This window comes from Oryx dammah, unplaced genomic scaffold, assembly GCF_014754425.2.
Source record: "Oryx dammah isolate SB20612 unplaced genomic scaffold, SCBI_Odam_1.1 HiC_scaffold_4, whole genome shotgun sequence".
NCBI lineage: Eukaryota > Metazoa > Chordata > Mammalia > Artiodactyla > Bovidae > Oryx > Oryx dammah.
In genome coordinates this window covers 45,207,141-45,226,437 of record NW_024070188.1, presented here as the reverse complement: position 1 = coordinate 45,226,437, position 19,297 = coordinate 45,207,141, and the positions used below count along the sequence as shown (strand labels likewise).

At 37.0% G+C, this 19,297-nt stretch overlaps 1 long non-coding RNA gene across 1 annotated transcript; it reads left to right on the top strand.

Moving 5' to 3' along the window:
* The first annotated feature begins 5,454 nt into the window (after nt 1-5,454).
* LOC120862710 lies at nt 5,455-5,688 on the top strand. Its single transcript, XR_005720828.1, has 2 exons — nt 5,455-5,505; nt 5,590-5,688. It is a non-coding gene; the product is annotated as an uncharacterized LOC120862710 (long non-coding RNA).
* Nucleotides 5,689-19,297: the final 13,609 nt, after the last annotated feature.

The window sequence follows — 19,297 nt, the reverse complement described above, 5'->3', positions numbered from 1 at the left end:
ATAAACGTAAATTGTTGTTATATAAAATAAGCTATTAGCTTTGTTATATGTTACTCTGTTAAATCTTTTTTTTTTAATCTTGAAAATCCACTTTTGTAGGAAAGCTTTAAAGCTTTAAAGCTCTCTTTAAAATAGACAAGTACATTGAAAACATTTACTCTAGATTACATTAGAATATTCTAACTAAACTATTTCTTTTGAAAAGTATTTGTCAACTATGTGTCAAAAAATGTCTCAAATAATTGATAGACTGGACTTCATTAAAATAAAAAAAAACTTCTGGTCTGAAGAAGATTATCACAAGAGAATTAAAAGGCAAGCCAGTAACTGGAGAGAAAAAAATGTAAAGACACATCTGATAAAGGACTATTATCCCACCTACATAAAGAACTCTTAAAACTCAACAAGAGAAAAACAGGCAATCCATTTAAAAAATGGGCCAAGATTTTGACACCTTCCCAAAGGAGATATACAACATGGCATATAAGCAAATAAAATGATCTTCTACATCATAAAATACAAATTAAAACAATAATATGAACTATACACCTATAAGAATGGTTAAAATTCAAAATACTGAATGCCAAATGCAGGTGAGGATGTGGAACAAACAGAAATTGTCATTCATTGCTTGTAAGAATACAAAATAGTACAGACACCATGGAAGACAGTTTGGCATTTACTTACACAACTAAACATATTCTAGCCATATAATCCAATAATGTGTTCCTTGGTATGTATCCAAAGGACTGAAAAATTATGTTCACACAAAACTACACACAGATGTTTATAGCAGCTGTACTCCTAATTGCCAAAACTTGAGAGCAACAGAGATGTCCTTCAGTAGGTGAATGGTTAAAGTACAACACATCCAGATAACAGAATATGATTCAGTGCTAAATAGAAACGAGCTATCAAACCATGGAAGCTATCTCTTTCTGACAAATACATAAATCATTTAAACGAGCATTTAGAAGTCAGGTTTATAGATCAAGTGTAATAAAGACAGTCTAGTTCTCAGAAAAGTTTTAGATCGACTAAATTAAGGATCTCAAGGGCCTTTCTGTTTTCCATGGAAGTTTTATAATATTTTCCCTATTTCAAGGTATAGAAAAGAATATGTATTCTACTGTGTAAATATATATATCAACACATGGAGAGTGGGGGTAATTCTTAATGCTTACTGTAGTTCCAGTGTTTGGAACCTAAGATTTTAGAATTATGGAGTCAATAACTAATATAATATACCACTTAGTGTATTATGGTAACTAATAGTTTCAATTTTCTTGTTCTCAGAGTCTTTAAAATTACACAGATTCTATTAACACAATTTCCAATATAATTTTGTTTGATACCAAATACTATATGCCAGTATTTGGGTCATTGTTATTCATATGGCCAAGAAGTGGAAACAACCACAATGCCCAACTGAATAGTAGGTAAAACATAATATATCTATACAATAGAAGGTAAGTTGGCAATGAAAATGAATGGGGTACTGATCCATACTACAACCAGATGAACCTAGAAAACATACTATGTGAAAGAAACCACTCAAAAAGACCCTTTTGTGTCTGATTCATTTTATAGGAAACGTTTAGAGTAGATAGAAAGTAGACCAGTGTTTGCCTGGGTGTAGGTGTGAGGATGGGGAATGACCAATAATGAGAACACAGTTTCTTTCTAGGGTGATGAAATGTTCTAGAATTATAGAGCAGTTGTAGTTATAAAATTCTGTGAGTACACTACAATCCACTGAATTATACTCTTTAAGTGGTAGAATTATATGGCATATGAAATACAATAAAACTGTTATAAAAAATACAGTCTGTCAATTTTAAAAGATTGCAAATAATTTGATATAATTAAGTTTTGGTATTAAATTGCTAATAAGCAAGAGGAAAAAAATTAAGCCTAACAAAGGCTATATCTGCAAAATTTTCTAATATACATTGAAAATAAAAATTGAGGTATTCAATTCTCTAAATTTTCAGTATTCTTGGCCGACATTTGGAAAATTTGATAATCTCTGTTTTCATTTTCCCAGTCTTCAGAGAAATATATTTCAATATATGTTGGGTCCCTAAATAAGCAATATTTTTCAATTTTAATGAATTTAATATGTCAAACTTCATTTACTAAGTATGAATATTGAAACTTAGGTTTATAATAATTCAAAAATGTTTATATACTTGTTAAAACTAGGTCAATAATCAGCCCCTTCTCCACTTATTCATGAGTATATCTGCTCTGAGATATAAATTAGGTCAGTTTTATTGAGATTAGTTGCTGCATATCCCCAAAAGGAGATATAGTGAAATATCCTCCTTTTTACTTGTCAAGAAATATTTAACATTATCTATATATTATACAAAATCTCATTTTGAAAGAAAGTGTTAAATTGCCCTCATATATGGAAACTGATTAGTAAATATTGTCTTCTGTCTTTTCTCTTACCTACACGGTAGCAAAAATATTATAAAGTAGAAAAACTTCTTATATAATAAGAATATTTTAAATAGTAAATTAATATCATAATGGTATAAGAAAGAGATCATTATTTGTAGTAAACTAAATAATTTCCCCAAAGATATTAGGTCTAGTACCTGGAATCTATAAATGTTACCTTATTTGGAAAAGGTATCTTTGCAGATGTGATTAAATTTAGAATCTGAAGAGGGGGTGGTTATCCTGGATTGTCTGAGTAGGCCCTAAATGCATTGGCAAGTGCCCTCATCATGGAGGGCAGGAGGAGCTTTGACACAGATGAAAGGGGAGTAGGCATTGTCATCAAGGAGGCAGAGATCGCAAGGACACAGACACAAAACAAAGAATCTGGACAAAGTAAGAAATGGAGTCTGCAGTAGAGCCTCCGAAGTCAGAACCCTAGGAGAATAAATTTGTTTTCTTAAGTTACCAAGTTTGTGTTAATTTTTTATAGCAGCCACAGGAAACTGATATACCATTCATGACTAATCAATCAGCAAATGATAAATGTTTTAGATACCTTCTGGTTTGGAGACAGTAATTCAGATGGATCATTTTAAGAAATCCCTTAGAATCACAAGCTCAGGATTAAAAGAAATCCCCAGCACCACATAGTGCCAAATCCTTACCCTGTCTTTGAATTTGCCTTTGTCCTAGACCTTCAATATGAACATTTGAAACAACAAAGAACCCTTATTCCTCAGTTCATATATTCTACCTTTGGACTGCCCTGTCTACTAGAAAATAAAGCATTTTTATAAAAAAGTCTGAGTTGAAATCTTTGTAGTTTTTCACTCATTGATTAAAATCTAAAGGGACATGTCTAGTCTTTTTCCCAATTTGTGGTCCTTTAAAAAATCAGAAACAACTGCCTAAATCTTAACATTATTGAGACTAAATATTTGCAGTTAATTATCAATATATCATATGATATGACCCTTTAATCCAGTCTTTCTTAAAGTGACTTTTTTGGACTTTCAATATCAGAAACCCATGGAAACAGATTTGAAAAGTGAACTCTTAGGTCTCACCTCTGAAGTACTGAATCAGAAACTGGTGGGTGGGGTCCAGCAAACTCTTTTAACAAGATTTCCAGTCCTTCTTGATAGCTCAGTTGGTAAAGAATCTGCCAGCAATGTGGGAGACCCCGGTTTGATTCCTGGGCTGGGAAGATTCCCTGGAGAAGGGATAAGCTACCCACTCCAGTGTTCTTGGGCTTCCCTTGTGGCTCAGCTGGTAAAGAATCTACCTGCAATGTGGGAGACCTTGGTTTGATCCCTGGGTTGGGAAGATCTCCTGGAGAAGGGAAAGGCTACCCACTCCAGTATTCTGGCCTAGAGAATTCCATGGATGAGTCCACGGGGTCTCAAAGAGTTGGACACAACTGAGCGACTTTCACTTCCAGTTGACTGATAACTTGCTAAAATCTGAGAATCATTACTTTTACCTTACCTGCAATATTATGTTTAGTGTAAATAAGAGTCCTGAAATAATCAGAACAATGATTACTTCTCTAGGTAAAATTAGAAATTATTCAAGCTCTTCTATCACATTTTTGGAGATTAATTTTAAAAGAAATATAAAAGCCTTAAAATGGCATCACCAAAGTCTTCAGTGTTACTCATTTCCATTATACTTCAATTGATTTTCACTGTGTGATTTTACAGTACATTTAAATGCATGCTATTCTCTGTCCAGGAAAACATCACCGTCTGTTCATGAAGGTAATGACTGAGTCAATTAGCAACACAGAAAGGGGTACTTTTAAATTTGTAGTGTGGGTAGCAGGTGTACCAATAATATCACATTGATATTAGCTTAGACACTTAGTGGGTTAATGAACTGACAGCTGTGAAATTTGTGGTGATAATCTGATCATACTTAAGTAAGAAGACGAACATGTTACCTAGAGTCAAAGTCAGCCCAACCAGCTCATTCAGAGACCATTCAAGATGGTTTCACTATGTATGTTTGTGTGTATGTGATAGAGAGAGAGAGGGATACCACCATATTCCATTGACAAAGTCTATTAACAAGTATTCCCTGAATTCCAGCTCTGTTCCAGACTTGTAAGCATTAGAAGTAAAGCAAAAAATAATATGGACAATAATCCCTGCCCTTACAAATCTTGTTTTGGTGAAAGAATATAAATACTTGCATTTACTAAGCAAATACTACATTCCAGACATTGTCTTAAGCACCTTACGACCTATGAGCAGAGTACAACTATCACTCCTTTGAACAGATTAAGTACCACATGCAAAGAGCTAAACTAATTTTTCAGCTGATAACTGGTGAAAGTGAAAGTGAAGTCGCTCAATCATGCCCAACTCTTTTGCAACCCCATGGATAGTAGTCTGCACCAAGCTTCTCGGTCCATGGGATTTTCAAGGCAAGAAGTGCTGGAGTGGGTTGCCATTTCCTTCTCCAGGGAATCTTCCCAACCCAGGGATCAAACCGAGGTCTCTCACATTGTAGCTTTACTGTCTGAGCCACCAGGGTAAAACTATATATAAAACCCATCAGGAATATGGAGATCATAATCTTAGCCACTGCACTTTCAGTTCAGTTCAGTTCAGTCACTCAGTCGTGTCCGACTCTTTGCAAACCCATGAATCGCAGCATGCCAGGCCTCCCTGTCCATCACCAACTCCCAGAGTTCACTCAGACTCGCATCCATCAAGTCAGTGATGCCATCCAGCCATCTCATCCTCTGTCGTCCCCTTCTCCTCCTGCCCCCAATCACTCCCAGCATCAAAGTCTTTTCCAATGAGTCAACTCTTCGCATGAGGTGGCCAAAGTACTGGAGTTTCAGCTTTAGCATTATTCCTTCCAAAGAAATCCCAGGGTTGATCTCCTTCAGAATGGACTGGTTGGATCTCTTTGCAGTCCAAGGGACTCTCAAGAGTCTTCTCCAATACCACAGTTCAAAAGCATCAGTTCTGTTTTTTTTTTTTTTTCTTTTTTTCATGTGGGTCTCCAGGCTAAAGGACACGCTGCTGTCTGTGCCTCCGACAGGTGGGACCCCCAGCGGGGTGGCCACCCCTGTGGGCTGGGGGTGGGGCCTCCAGAGCGTGTCCATAGTTTCCCTCCGCTCTGCAGGGACCTTTGACCTGGAGCAGGTGAAGCGTTCCACGTTCTTCTTCAGCTGACTGCCCAGCCACCCCTGTACTCTAGTGTGAATAAAGGTCTGTCGCCACATGGGGGCTGCTGCCTGGGGAGGGGTGGCTACATGCTATTTGTAAAGTAAAAATTAAAAATAAATAAATAAATAAATTAAAAAAAAAAAAAAAGCATCAGTTCTTCAGCACTCTGCCTTCTTCACAGTCCAACTCTCACCTCCATACATGACTACTGGAAAAACCATAGCTTTGACTAGATGGACCTTAGTCGGCAAAGTAATGTCTCTGCTTTTGAATATGCTATCTAGGTTGATCATAGCTTTCCTTCTAAGGAGTAAGCGTCTTTTAATTTCATGGCTGCAATCACCATCTGCAGTGATTTTGGAGCCCCAAAAAATAAAGTCTGACACTGTTTCCACTGTTTCCCCATCTATTTCCCGTGGAGTGATGGGACCGGATGCCATGACCTTTGTTTTCTGAATGTTGAGCTTTAAGCCAACGTTTTCACTCTCCTCTTTCACTTTCATCAAGAGGCTTTTTAGTTCCTCTTCACTTTCTGCCATAAGGGTGGTATCATCTGCATATCTGAGGTTATTGATATTTCTCCCAGCAATCTTGAATACAGCTTGTGCTCCCTCCAGCCCTGCATTTCTCATGATGTACTCTGCATAGAAGTTAAATAAGCAGGGTGACAATATACAGCCTTGACGTACTCTTTTTCCTATTTGGAACCACTGCACTTTACTGCTTTATAATGTTTAAAAAATAATCTTGGTTGTAAGCTTCCAAAGTGGTGCAGTGGTAAAGAATCTGCCCACCAGTGCAGAAGACACAACAGATGAGGGTCGGGAAGATCCCCTGGCAGAGGAAATGGACACCTGCTCCAATATTCTTGCCTGGGAAATCCCATGGACAAAGAAGCCTGGTGGGCTACAGTCCAGGTGACTGCAAAGAGTCAGACTGAGTGACTGAGCATGCACACACACAATCTTGGTTGCAGGAAAGCAAAGATGATGACTCCAGGATTGTGAACAGTTGAAAAGGAAAGTAGCAATAATACTCATTAAATAATGAAGCCTCCCCTTAAAAAACAAAACAAAACTACCTCATTTTCCCCAGCAGCCAAGTATGAATCACTTCCAAGTAGAAAATCTTAAAATAACGACCTCCTCAGTTGAGGTCATAAAGACTCTGACCCAAAGTTTGGCAGACTCTGCCTTTCAAATAGGCTGGAAGACAAGGAAAAGGAGTCTCTGCCAAATATTAGCTGGATGAATGATGCCCCAAAGTCTACTATTCACAGATATTACTTTGATTCCAGTCAACTGTAAAATTTGGACTTTTATTGGAAAAACACTTGTGTGTTCAAAATACATTATAGGTTTTTGTTCTGTTTATGAGATGAGATCAATTAAGAAAACTTTGTGGATAGCTTCTTTTTGGATGAACTTCACCCTTAGAAGGAGAATGACCTAAGTGATCAAATCATTAAGGCAGATTATTCCACGGTGAAGTAGATGATTCTTGAATATAATCTGATTGAGCAAAATCTAGTTTTTAGCAACAAATCATGTTTAAGATAATGATTAATGGCTAATGATCCTCAAAAGATAGGCAGGAGATTAAGAGGACAGACATAAGGGAGAAACACAGTTTGCAAAAGCCCAAACTTAACGCCAAGTACACTTTTGGGGGAACCTCTGTACCTAATTGTCTTCTACATTCCATGTTGACTCAATAATGTCAGTGATGAATTTCAAAGAAATGATATTCTGTGGTGCTGAGATGACAAGGCTGAGCTAGCGAGAGTGAATAAAAATTGAAAAGAGTCAATGAGAATTTCCCAGAAGCATTTTCATTGTTAAGTTGCTAAGTCATGTCTGACTCTTTGTGATCCCATGGACTATAGCCTGCCAGGCTCCCCTGTCCATGGGATTTCCCAGACAAGAATACTGGAGTGGGCTGCCATTTCCTTCTCCAGGGGATCCTTCCTGACCCAGCAATCAAACCTGTGTCTCCTGCTTGGCAGACAGATTCTTTACCACTGAGCCACCTGGGAAATCTCTCAGAAGCATAGGAAGCAGATTTAAAGTGGTGGATGGATAAATTCTTAACCGTCAAATAAAACATTCAGTTTAATGGAAATAAAAGTGCTAACATTGAGCCACTCATGCCAGCTCTTAAGTGGTGGTAGTTGCTGGTCTCCAGATAGTACCTAGAATACACAGACCACATGTATCAAACCACATATATCTCTGAAGATCCTTGTTTATTTTGAGTCCCCAAGTTGCTAACACTGATATCACCAGTTCTCTCTCCCAAAGCAAGGATAGACTAAAATGCAGCTTTGCTCATTACGATTTAAACATTTCATTCATCTTCCTCCAGTGGCCTCCCTAATATCACCACTCTAAACAACAACCCCTACTTCTGTACTCTTACACAACTTATCTCTTTGACTCAGTGCATCATAGCAGAATGACTTATCTCTTAAGCACAGTGTGACACAGACAGGCCTCCTCCTTCATCCTCTACCCTCGACCTTATCCCTCTTTTCTCACTTTGCTGTACACCACCCCAACAATTCTAATCTTCCACTGACAACTACCCTGATTTTCTGTTCATCAGAGCTCCTTCATTCACATAATCCTTAAACCAGCCTTCCCTGGCAGCCTCATACTTCAGTTTCACTTCCCCTTCACCCTTCCTGGGCACAGTGACTTAAAACTATCAGGCATACAATAAATATTTACGAAATAAAGGAACAAACCCACTTACCTATATCTACCAAGGAAAGCTGAAGAGCCTTTACATACAAAGAACACAAACATGGGTGAGGAGCTTTGTAACTCCAGCTACTCGGAGAGGGAATTCTCACCTAGCAACCCAATCTGGTGCAGTCGCTTTCAGCTCCAGGTACATCCACTTTAGGTCCTTCTCATATAGCAGGTCTCTATAGATCCTGAGGAGAAAATGTTGTGAGAACACTCAGTCTCTAAGGGGTTAGGAAGCCAAAAGCAATATTTCCCTGTTTCACACTATTATGAGAGCCCGACCTGTTTCTAAGTTAGAATTTTTTGGTTCTTAGCATCCACAGGAAGAGGGAGGGACTGTTGCTAAGAAAAAGACTAAAAGACTTCAACAAACCTCAATGCCTCTAAAAAAAAAAATCGCTGAAGTACAAACTAGTTCTTTAAAATCTATACTTTGACATCAAGTTGTAGATGATCAATTTAAAGTATTTACTGTAGGTCTTAATCCTCCTCCCAGAGAATTGACACAGATCTATGGATTGTAAATACTCCAGAGTAGGCACCTTGTCAACTAAATTCAATGACAAACATGAGCTAATTCAACTTTCTATTAAAATGCATAACATCCCTGTTCATTTTCAAAGCATTTTATGTTATAATAGAAGCATAGGTAATACAACAATTAAAATCAAACGTGTTTTTTTGAGCTATGCTCAATTTACCAATAGTTTACATTCTAATTTTGAATACAATTTTAAATATTTAATGAAAAAAAATATGTTTCAAGTCATTGGAGATATTTGGGGAGATTTTCAAATTTGGCACTATTGGATAATTCTTTGCTTGTGTTCTAAAGGTTATTTAGCAGGAACCCTGGCTGCTAAAACTAGACTCTAGTAGTATCCTTCTAGTTGTGAGAATGAAGAAGTGTCCCAAGTTGTTGCTAAATTCCCCTAATTCAGAATTACTGGACTATGATTATTAAGCAAGAGAAGGTATGGGCTGTCTACAACCTTAAGGTCCTAAATGCAGACAGGGAAGACCAGAAGCTGTGTGTGACTATATAAGTCCAGCAGGTCATTTTCCATGACTCAGAAACATCCTGCATTTTATTTCTTTTACATATTCCTCCAGAGGCATGAGATTAAGGAGACAATACTGAATCTGATGGAGAAGACATCATTTCACAATACAAATTTATTGACCAGAGAATATGTCACAAAAGACAAATTGAATTCAATTTTTAAAAATAAAGGAAAAAATTTAACTATGCTTTATTCATTGTTGAGTGTCATACTTAATTGTTTCAAGTTCTACTAGCATTAGATTACGTAGCATTATCTGAAAGTTCAGATTAAGTGAGGCAACTGATTGGCCTACAATACTTTTAATCTAAGACCTGAAACCATAAGACATCAGAGAAACAGGCAGTAAGCTCCTTGACAGATGTCTTGCTAACAGTTTTTTAAAATCTGACACTAAAATGTAAAGCAACAGCAACAACAACAAATAAACAAGTGGGATGATATCAAATAAAGTGGCTGCATGGCAAAGTAGGGGAAAACAGTGGAAACAGTGACAGACTTTACTTTTTGGGCTCCAAAATCACTGCAGATAGTGATTGGAGCCATGAAATTAAAAGATGCTTGCTCCCTGGAAGAAAAGTTATGGCCAACCTAGACAGCATATTAAAAAGCAGAGACATTACTTTGCCAAAAAAGTCCATCTAGCCAAAGCTATGGTTTTTGCAGTAGGCATGTATGGATGTGAGAGTTAAAGTATAAAGAAAGTTGAGCGCCGAAGAATTGATGCTTTTGAACTATGGTGTTGGAGAAGACTCTTGAGAGTCCCTTGGACTGCAAGGAGATCCAACCAGGCCATTCTAAAGGAAATCAGTCCTGAATATTCATTGCAAGGATTGATGCTGAAGCTGAAACTCCAATACTTTGGACACCTGATGTGAAGAGCTGACTCATTTGAAAAGACCCTGATGCTGGGAAAGATTGAAGGCAGGAGGAGAAGGGGACAAGAGAGGATGAGATGGTTGGATGGCATCACTGACTCAATGGACATGAGTTTGAGTGAACTCCGGGAGTTGGTGATGGACAGGGAGGCCTGGCGTGCTTCAGTCCATGGAGTCACAAAGAGTCAGACAGGACTGAGTGACTGAACTGAACTGAACTGATGGCAAAGGCAACTACCAACAAGATAAAAAGGCAATATACTGAACAGGAGAAAATATCTGCAAATCATATGTTTGATAAGGGGTTAAGATGCAAAATATATAAAGAACTACACAACCCAATAGCAAAGTCATAAAAATCTGACTGAAAAATTGGTGGACGAACAGAAGAGACCTTTTTCAAAGAAGACACACAGATGGCCAACAAGTACATGAAGAAATGATCACCATCATTAATCATCACCAAAATGCAAATCAAACCACATTGAAATATCACTCACATCCCTCAGAATGGCTATTATCAAAAAAAAAAGACAAGAAATAACAAGTGTTGGCCAAGATGGGGAGAAAAGGGAGCCCTTGAACACTGCTAGAAATGCCAATTGGTTTAGCCACCATGGAAAAGAGTATGGAGAGTCCCCCCAAAATATTAAGAATGAAACTCCCATATGAGCCAGTTGTTCTACTTCTGGGTATTTATCTGAAGAATGCAAAAACACTAATTTTAAAAGATACGTGCACTTCCATGTTCATTGCAGTATTATTCACAATAGCCAAAATATGGAAGAAATTTAAGTGTCCATAGATGGATGAATAGATAAAGGAACTGTGCTTACATGTAGCAATGGAATATTATTTAGCCATAAAAAGGATCAAATACTTGCCATTTTATACAATGTAGATGCAACTTGACATAATGCTTGAAGAAATAAGTCAAAGAAAGAAAAATACTGTACCATTTATCTTATATGTGGAATCTACAAAAACAAAAACAAATAAACAAAACAAAGTAAGACAACAAGCTCATGGATATATAGAGCAGAATGGTGGCTGCAGAGGAGAGGAGTGGAAGTGAGAGAAATGGGTGAAGATAAACAAGCAAACAAATAAAAGTGCCTTATATCAAAAGGATATATTAAATACTTAGCATTCAACCAGAAGAATAGGAAGTACTCATAGCTTTTAATTTGTAAATTTTCTCAGTAATATTGAATAAGAACTTTAGAAGGGATAGAAATCAATAAATATAAATAAATGAACTGGGTAAACAGAAGGAACAAAACAGATGATGGAAAAAACCTAATTGTGCATTAATCATTTAAAAATACTTGATGAAGAATATTACTTGGGAAAAAAAGGCAGAACATATTAAGTACTTAAATTTTTATTTTATGGTTGATGCAGGAAGAGCACTCATGATCATATTGCCAATACATGGACTTGTATTATTTCCAATTTTTAATATTTTGTCTGGAGTAACTAGTCTTAATTGTAAAAGTGATCTGAGTTATGTAACCAAGAGAAATGCATGAAAGGAGAGGTGAGACATGTAGCTGAGGATTATATGGAAAGATGAAGCTTTATGCCAAGGGCTTGAACACTCTGTTCCATTTTGCAAGTGTTCACCCCAACAGAACACTATGTACTGTTTCAAAGGGAGTAGGAAGGGAGTAACAGAAAGTCCTAACCCTATTAGTACTCAGGGCTCCCTAGACATTCTCAACGTTGTTCACCTCTGGCACCGTTCCACCTACCAGTGATTCTGCTTTGATGATTTAACTTCAGACAGTCTAGACATCTTGAAAACAATTATAAGTGATTAGTTGAAATGGTGGTACATAAAAAGGGCAGATGGTACAACAGTAATAGAGGTCATTACTGTTCAGATAGTTCATATTGGCTTATACTGTATGTACCATACTTTGTTTAATTTTGGGGATGATAAGACAGTAACTGATCACAGAAAGCAAAAGTATCTTCTCTTTATATAAGAATGAAGATATATGCTCATGGAGTTCCATATGTTCCATAATGTCTACTAAGCCATATTCTGACTTTCATTACCCAAAACAAATCCCATTATCTTCAACAAGATGGGCCTGCAAGTAGTTAAGGTCAGAATGTGCTTCTAAATGAATAAACTATGAACAACTGTAAGAATGATATGTTTTTATTTTATTGAGGTTTTATGGTTAGCATAAACTATAAAGAGTAGTTCAGATGGTTTTCACGTGGCATCTGAACCCCAGATAAGCTTACTGGAATCAGTGTAATATGCTCATATTTGTTATTCAAGTAAGTGGGCCCTGAAACCCATAAGATAAGTAATAAAACTAATAGTGCATTCATCATTTAGAGCTACCTAAACTATTTCTAAATATAGATATATTTAACTTTTAATGTGATATACTATTTTTAAAAGTTATTGCTTTGAAAAAAAAAGTTATTGCTTTGAAGGCATTTTACTATTGTCAGCTATCGTTAAAATAATTCTATTTTGGCATTTTACCTTCATGCTTTTCATACCTATAGTCTATAGAAGAGCCCCAAGTAACCTCAATATCTAGGAATTTAGGAAAACCAGATGCTTGTTGGGTAATACTAACACATTCCAGAAACTTCCCTTTGCTCCTCTAGTCATTGTTAGAACCATGCTGTCTTCCCTAGATATACTCATTATACTGACAAAAGAGATATAAGGAAGCAGGAGCCACAGACAAGAGTGATTTGAAACTCTAAAACCCACGACTATTATACAGACATCGTTCTTTATTACAACGTCAATCTTTGCTCCAGAAAACACAGATTTTTTAGTTCCGTAGACAAATGACGCTAATTTATAACTGGTGTTTAACTTAGATTGTAATAGAATTTAACAGAAGTTTTACTTAAAGAAAGCAAAAATGTACCAGAATCTATCAGAGAGGAGGAACAACCACCTGCAAAAGGAGGGTTCCACACTGCCTCAGTTGTCTACACTCCTCTCTGCTCTATGGCCATATTTCTCAGAATTTAGTGTGCACAAGAATAGACCAAGAAGTTTATTAAAATGTAGATCCCTGATCCCACCAAGAGATTTTAATTCATATTGTCTGGAAAACAGCCTATGATGCTACATATAAAAATAAATGCTGAGATTCTAGTGCAAATAAGTTACAGATGTTAATCAACTTTGGCCAACTGACTTGTTTAGAATATAAACAAAACTTCCCAGGGCCCAACACCCGTTCTGTAGGAAAGCACAAGAAAAGTTTACTGGACTAGACAAAGCCTGACCAAAACACAGACTGTGACTTTTTTTTCACATGTTGCAGTCGTCCTGCATTATATTACACCTCTGTACATGCATGCATGTATGTGTGTGTGTACAAGAAGCCTGTGAACACATTTTTTTGAAATTGTGAGACTCTTCATAGTTTTATAAGATAAAAATCAATATCATATCAATATCATCATGCAGACTTATGAAAATGGTATTTAGGACAGGGGTAACATTTTGTAAATATTTTAATAGGTTTTATATGGTTTCTGAATTTCTGCCTTTCAATACTGTGGGGACATGGGTTGAAGCTTGGATTAGCCTGTGACATTTTTCCCCAAAGAAGGGGGGTTCTTGGTGAACATATGCTGAGCTGAGAGCAAAAGTAATTTAGATACTCAGACGGTTAAGCATCTGTCTACAATGCGGGAAACCCGGGTTCAATCCCTGGGTCGGGAAGATCCCCTGGAGAAGGAAATGGCAACCCACTCCAGTACTATTTCTCTAGAAAATCCCATGGACAGAGGAGCCTAGTAGGCTACATGTAGTCCATGGGGTCGCAAAGAGTCGGACACGACTGAGCAACTTCACTTCACTTCAATTTTTGATTTTTAACAGAAGGAATAGACAGAAATTTTAAAAATTCACATAATGAATCATGACCCCTAAAATCTAATTATCCTTTCTTCCCCACCAAAATCTCTTTCCCTAGTTCCTACTCGCTGCAAACCTACCACTCCATCTCTTTTTTATTTTCTCAAACACTGGCATTCATAAATGATCCTTCTTCTAAACTACACTTATCTACTTTAAAGAATAAAGTATGTTTTCCAGATATCCACCTTTCTTGCAATTCTTTGGCCATGAAAAAGGAAAATGTTTATGATGAGATCCAATAGCTTTTTTGTAACATTTATACCATTTTGTAGACCTTTGCTCCATTTTAATTCAAATACCATTCTTATCTACTTCTTCTGTGCTGCAATTACATTTTTCTTGTGTTTTCTCTAAATAGTCTTTCTTTGGCTTTTTCAATATACTCTATAGTCTGCACTTGGGTAACCAAAATGATGCTCTTGGTTCCAACTACTACTACATGCTAAACTTCCAAAATCTAGGATCTAGATCCAGGCCTCTCTCCTGAAATTCAGGTCTTTATTTGTAAAAATGCATTCTTCTATCTAGATGCCATACTATATCATTCAGGATCTTGGCAGGAGATGAAAGAAACACTGAAATGTGATCCTAAAGAGAAATTGATGATTTATAGGCAAGGTGAAAGAAAGATAGAGATGTTAAGAAGTTGAGAGACCAGCTAGAGCTAGGGGATGTTACCATCTCCTCCTGAGGGGACAGAAAAGGAACAGAAGTTCAACCCATGCTGGAGCCCTGGATGAGAAGTTGATGAGTCAGGAAGAGGGACAGAGATTTACAAAGATGGTCAATACTGTGGTTAGTGACATAATGTTATATCTCCACATGAAATGTGTTATACAGACACAGCCCTGGTCTGATTCTAAGGTAAGTTAATCTGGGCCAATTAAGTTTCTTTCTGCCACGTAAAATCAAACTGTGCATAGTGAAAAGTGTTAAAATCTGAATTATCTGAAGACAATTTATCTGACATTTGACATTTTGCTTTCTAAAGATAATGACAGATGAAACATTATAACCATTTTTCTATAAAGTATGCTTGCTATCCTTAATGGATAACATCAAAACTATCATCAAATTTTCCCAATGAAAAAAATTTTCTCAAGGAATCTTCATATTGAATATTATAAAAATATTCTTTATATATTTGAGTAAACAGAAAGAACTTTACACAATGAGAAAATGACTGAATATTATAGAATTGCTATATTCCTTTATAGGTCCAAATGGACGGATAATTTTAGGTTTTGATTTGTAAATCCAGCCAAAATATATTAATATCTTGCTACAACTCCTTAAAGGTAGTTTTAAGGTGTCTGAGACAAAATATCCCAAAGTAACTTGCTTCCTTCAATCAATCTGGAATATTTAGAAAATATGCTACATCTGTATTTAATTTGCAAATTAATATAATGGTGATTCATGTTTAAAATAAATCGGAAAAAAATAAATAAATAAAATAAATCAGTCTCTTTTATTTTGCACTTAATATATATTGCATATATCCTTAGCAAATAAAATTTTGTTATGTGCTACACTTAGTAAACACCCACAAGTTTATTATTATTATTATATTCATATTATGTCCCTTTCTGCTCTTCCCTGATGGCTCAGCAGGTAAAAGATCTACCTGCAATGAAGGAGACACAGGAGACATGGGTTCAATTCCTGGGTCTGAAGGACCCCTGGAGAAGGAAACAATAACCTCTCTAGTACTCTTGCCTGAAAAATTTCATGGACAGAGGAGCCTGGTGAGCTATAGTCCAATGCATCAAAAAAAGGTGGCGTACATGACTGAACAACTAAGCACATGCATGTTCCTTTTTACAGAATAATTCTTCATTTTCTCAGTATTTATGCATTATTTAAAACATAGCATTTTAAAACAGCATTTTTTAAAACATAATACTACAGAATACTTGATTGTGAAGATGATCTTTTCTCAGACTTTTCAATCCTTGTGTGTGTGTGTTAGTTGCTCAGTCATGTTTGAATCTTTGCTTAGAGAATAGGAAAAGAAACATTCATTCTTCTACATTTGGATTAAAAATACATAAAAATGGGATTCCTTTTCATAAAAAAGTAAATTATAAAAAGTATGTTTTTATTCAAATTTACTCAGAATCATAACAGTGAACAAAGACATAATGATTGTCCAAATAAATTGTTTTGCACAGCTGTTTTTTCTTCCTTTAGGATTAACTTTCTTTGAGATTATTCAGCCTGGAAAATGCAGTAATAGCACTTAAAATATCTTACTTGATAAACCAAATGCAGTTCTGCAGCTGCCTGCAGAACAAGCATCATCATTACATCTCTGCTTAGCTGGTGGATTTAGTTGGCCTGGCTCTGCTTCCAGAGGCTGGGGGATTGCATGTTTCTTATTAAAATGAAACAATGAAGAATTAAAAGTCAAACATGAGACAAAATTTATTTTCCTATATTACATTGTTTAGTCAGGAGAACTTTTACTCATATACTGTATGGTGTGTAATACCCATGGATTAGCCAAATGGGTGGCCCAGGGCACAGGAGAAAAAACATATTTATTTGAGTTCCACAGAATTTTTTAATCTCATGTGTTTTGACAGATGGAGAACCTAATCACAGGAATTTAGCTAACTTGTCCATGGTATCACACAATTGTTTGGTAGAACAACTGGGAGTAGAGGCATGGTTTCTAGCTGCTCCCTGTAGAATGTAACTGAGAAGACACATCATTGAGTATTTGTTTCTTAATATGTCTGTATTTCTTTCTTGTACATGTATGAGAGAAACACATGTGTTAGGGCACTAAGTATGTTGAATGAGTCTGGAACTTCCAAAGACACCATCATGTCTTTTTTTAGAGATAGAAACCTATTAATTATTATTCCCCTACTGCTTAGCTGCTGATATGCTTTCCTTTCTGAGACTAAAATAGATGGGTGCAAGTAATTCCCAAGTCTCAGAAGTCACAGATGATAATACAACAATGCACCTTTTGATGTGTGCCATGCTTTATGGTTCACAAAATGTTTTAATTTTCCTGAATTCAATCATTCTCAATACTCTTTGCAATATAAAATAAATGTAAATATAGCAACTGTAACTTACTATCAGGTGATATATTTAAATAAATTACAAATGAATTATAAACAACTTTATAGGTGATCTAAGATATTCATTTAACTTATATGCAGAGTACATCATGCTAAATGCCAGGCTTGATGAAGCATGAGCTGGGATCAAGATTGCAGGAAGAATCTTTTCAATATCAATATATCAATAACCTCAGATATGCAGTTGACACCACCCTTATGGCAGAAAGTGAAGAGGAACTAAAGAGCCTCTTGATGAAAGTGAAAGAGGAGAGTGAAAAAGTTAGCTTAAACTCAACACTCAAAAAACCAAGATCATGGCATCCAGTCCCATCACTTCATGGCAAAGAGATGGGGAAACAATGGAAACAGTGAGAGACTATTTTCCTGGGCTCCAAAATCACTGCAGATAATGATTGCAGCTATGAATTTAAAAGACACTTGCTCCTTGGAAGAAAAGCTATGGCCAACCTAGATAACATATTAAAAAGTAGAGACATTGTTTTGCTGACAAAGTTCTGTCTAGTCAAAGCTATGGCTTTTCCAGTAGTCATGTATGTATTTGAGAGTTGGAGCATAAAGAAGGCTGAGTTCTGAAGTGATGCTTTTGAACTGTGGTGTTGGAGAAGATTCTTAAGAGTCCTTTGGAGTGCAAGGAGATCAAACCAGTCAATCCTAAAGGAAATCAGTCCTGAATACATATTGGAAGGACTGATGCTGAAGTTGAAGCTTCAATACTTTTGCCATCTGAGGCAAAGAACTGACTCTTTGGAAAAGACCCTGATGCTGGGAAAGACTGAAGGCAGGAGGAGAAAGGGACTACAGAGGATGAGATGGTTGGATGGCATCACTGACTCAATGGACATAAGTTTGAGCAAGCTCCTAGAGTTGGTGATGGACAGGGAAGACTGGCATGTTGCAGTCTATGGGGTTGCAAAGTGTTGGACATGACTGAACTACTAAACTGAAATGAACTGAAAGATGGCAGAGTAGAAGGATGTGTGCTCATCTTATCCTGCAAGACCTCCAAAACTGCAACTTGCTGCTGGACAGCCATCAACAGAAGAATGTTGCACCCCACCAAAAAAAGGTAGCCCACATCCAAGGGCAAAGGAGAAGCCCCAACAAGACAGTAAGAAGGGCAAAATCTCACTTATAATCAAAACTCCATACCCACCAGAGATGCTCAGAGAACTCAAACAAAACCTTGTGTGCACCAGGACCCAGAGACCCCACAGAGACTGAACCAGCCCTGACTTTGAGTGTTTGAGTATCTCCTGTGGAGGCAGTGGCCTTCTATGGGGACAGCAGCTCTGGCTGCAGCAGAACTAGAAGGCATGCCGTGTGGCACATGTCCTCTTGGAGGAAGTTGCCATTAGTCCTATCACAGAGCCATCGAGCAGATGAACCACAAACTGGAAAACAAACTGGAAAGCGAAAGCAGATGATCCACAAACTGGAAAACAAACTGGCAAACCACTTTAGTATTCTTGCCTTGAGACCCAATGAACACTATGAACAGGCACAAAGATATGACTCTGAAAGATTAACTATTCCAGGTCAGTAAAAATGTGAAAGTGAAGTTGCTCTGTCATGTACGACTTTTTGCAACCCCATGGACTGTAGCCTACCAGGTTTCTCCATCCATGGGATTTTCCAGGCCAGAGTACTGGAGTGGGTTGCCATTTCCTTCTCCAGGGGATCTTCCTGACCAAGAGATCAAACCCGGGTCTCCCTCATTGTAGGCAGATGCTTTTACTGTCAGAGCCACAAGGGAAGCCCAGGTCAGTAAGTGCCCAATATGCTATTGGAGGACAGTGGAGAAATAGTTCTTGAAAGAATGAAGAGATGGAGCCAAAGTGAAAACAATGCTCAGTTGTGCATGTGATTGGTGATGGAAGTCAAGTCTGATGCCGTAAACAATATTGCATAGGAACCTGGTCCAATATTGCACAGGTCCATGAATCAAGGTAAACTGG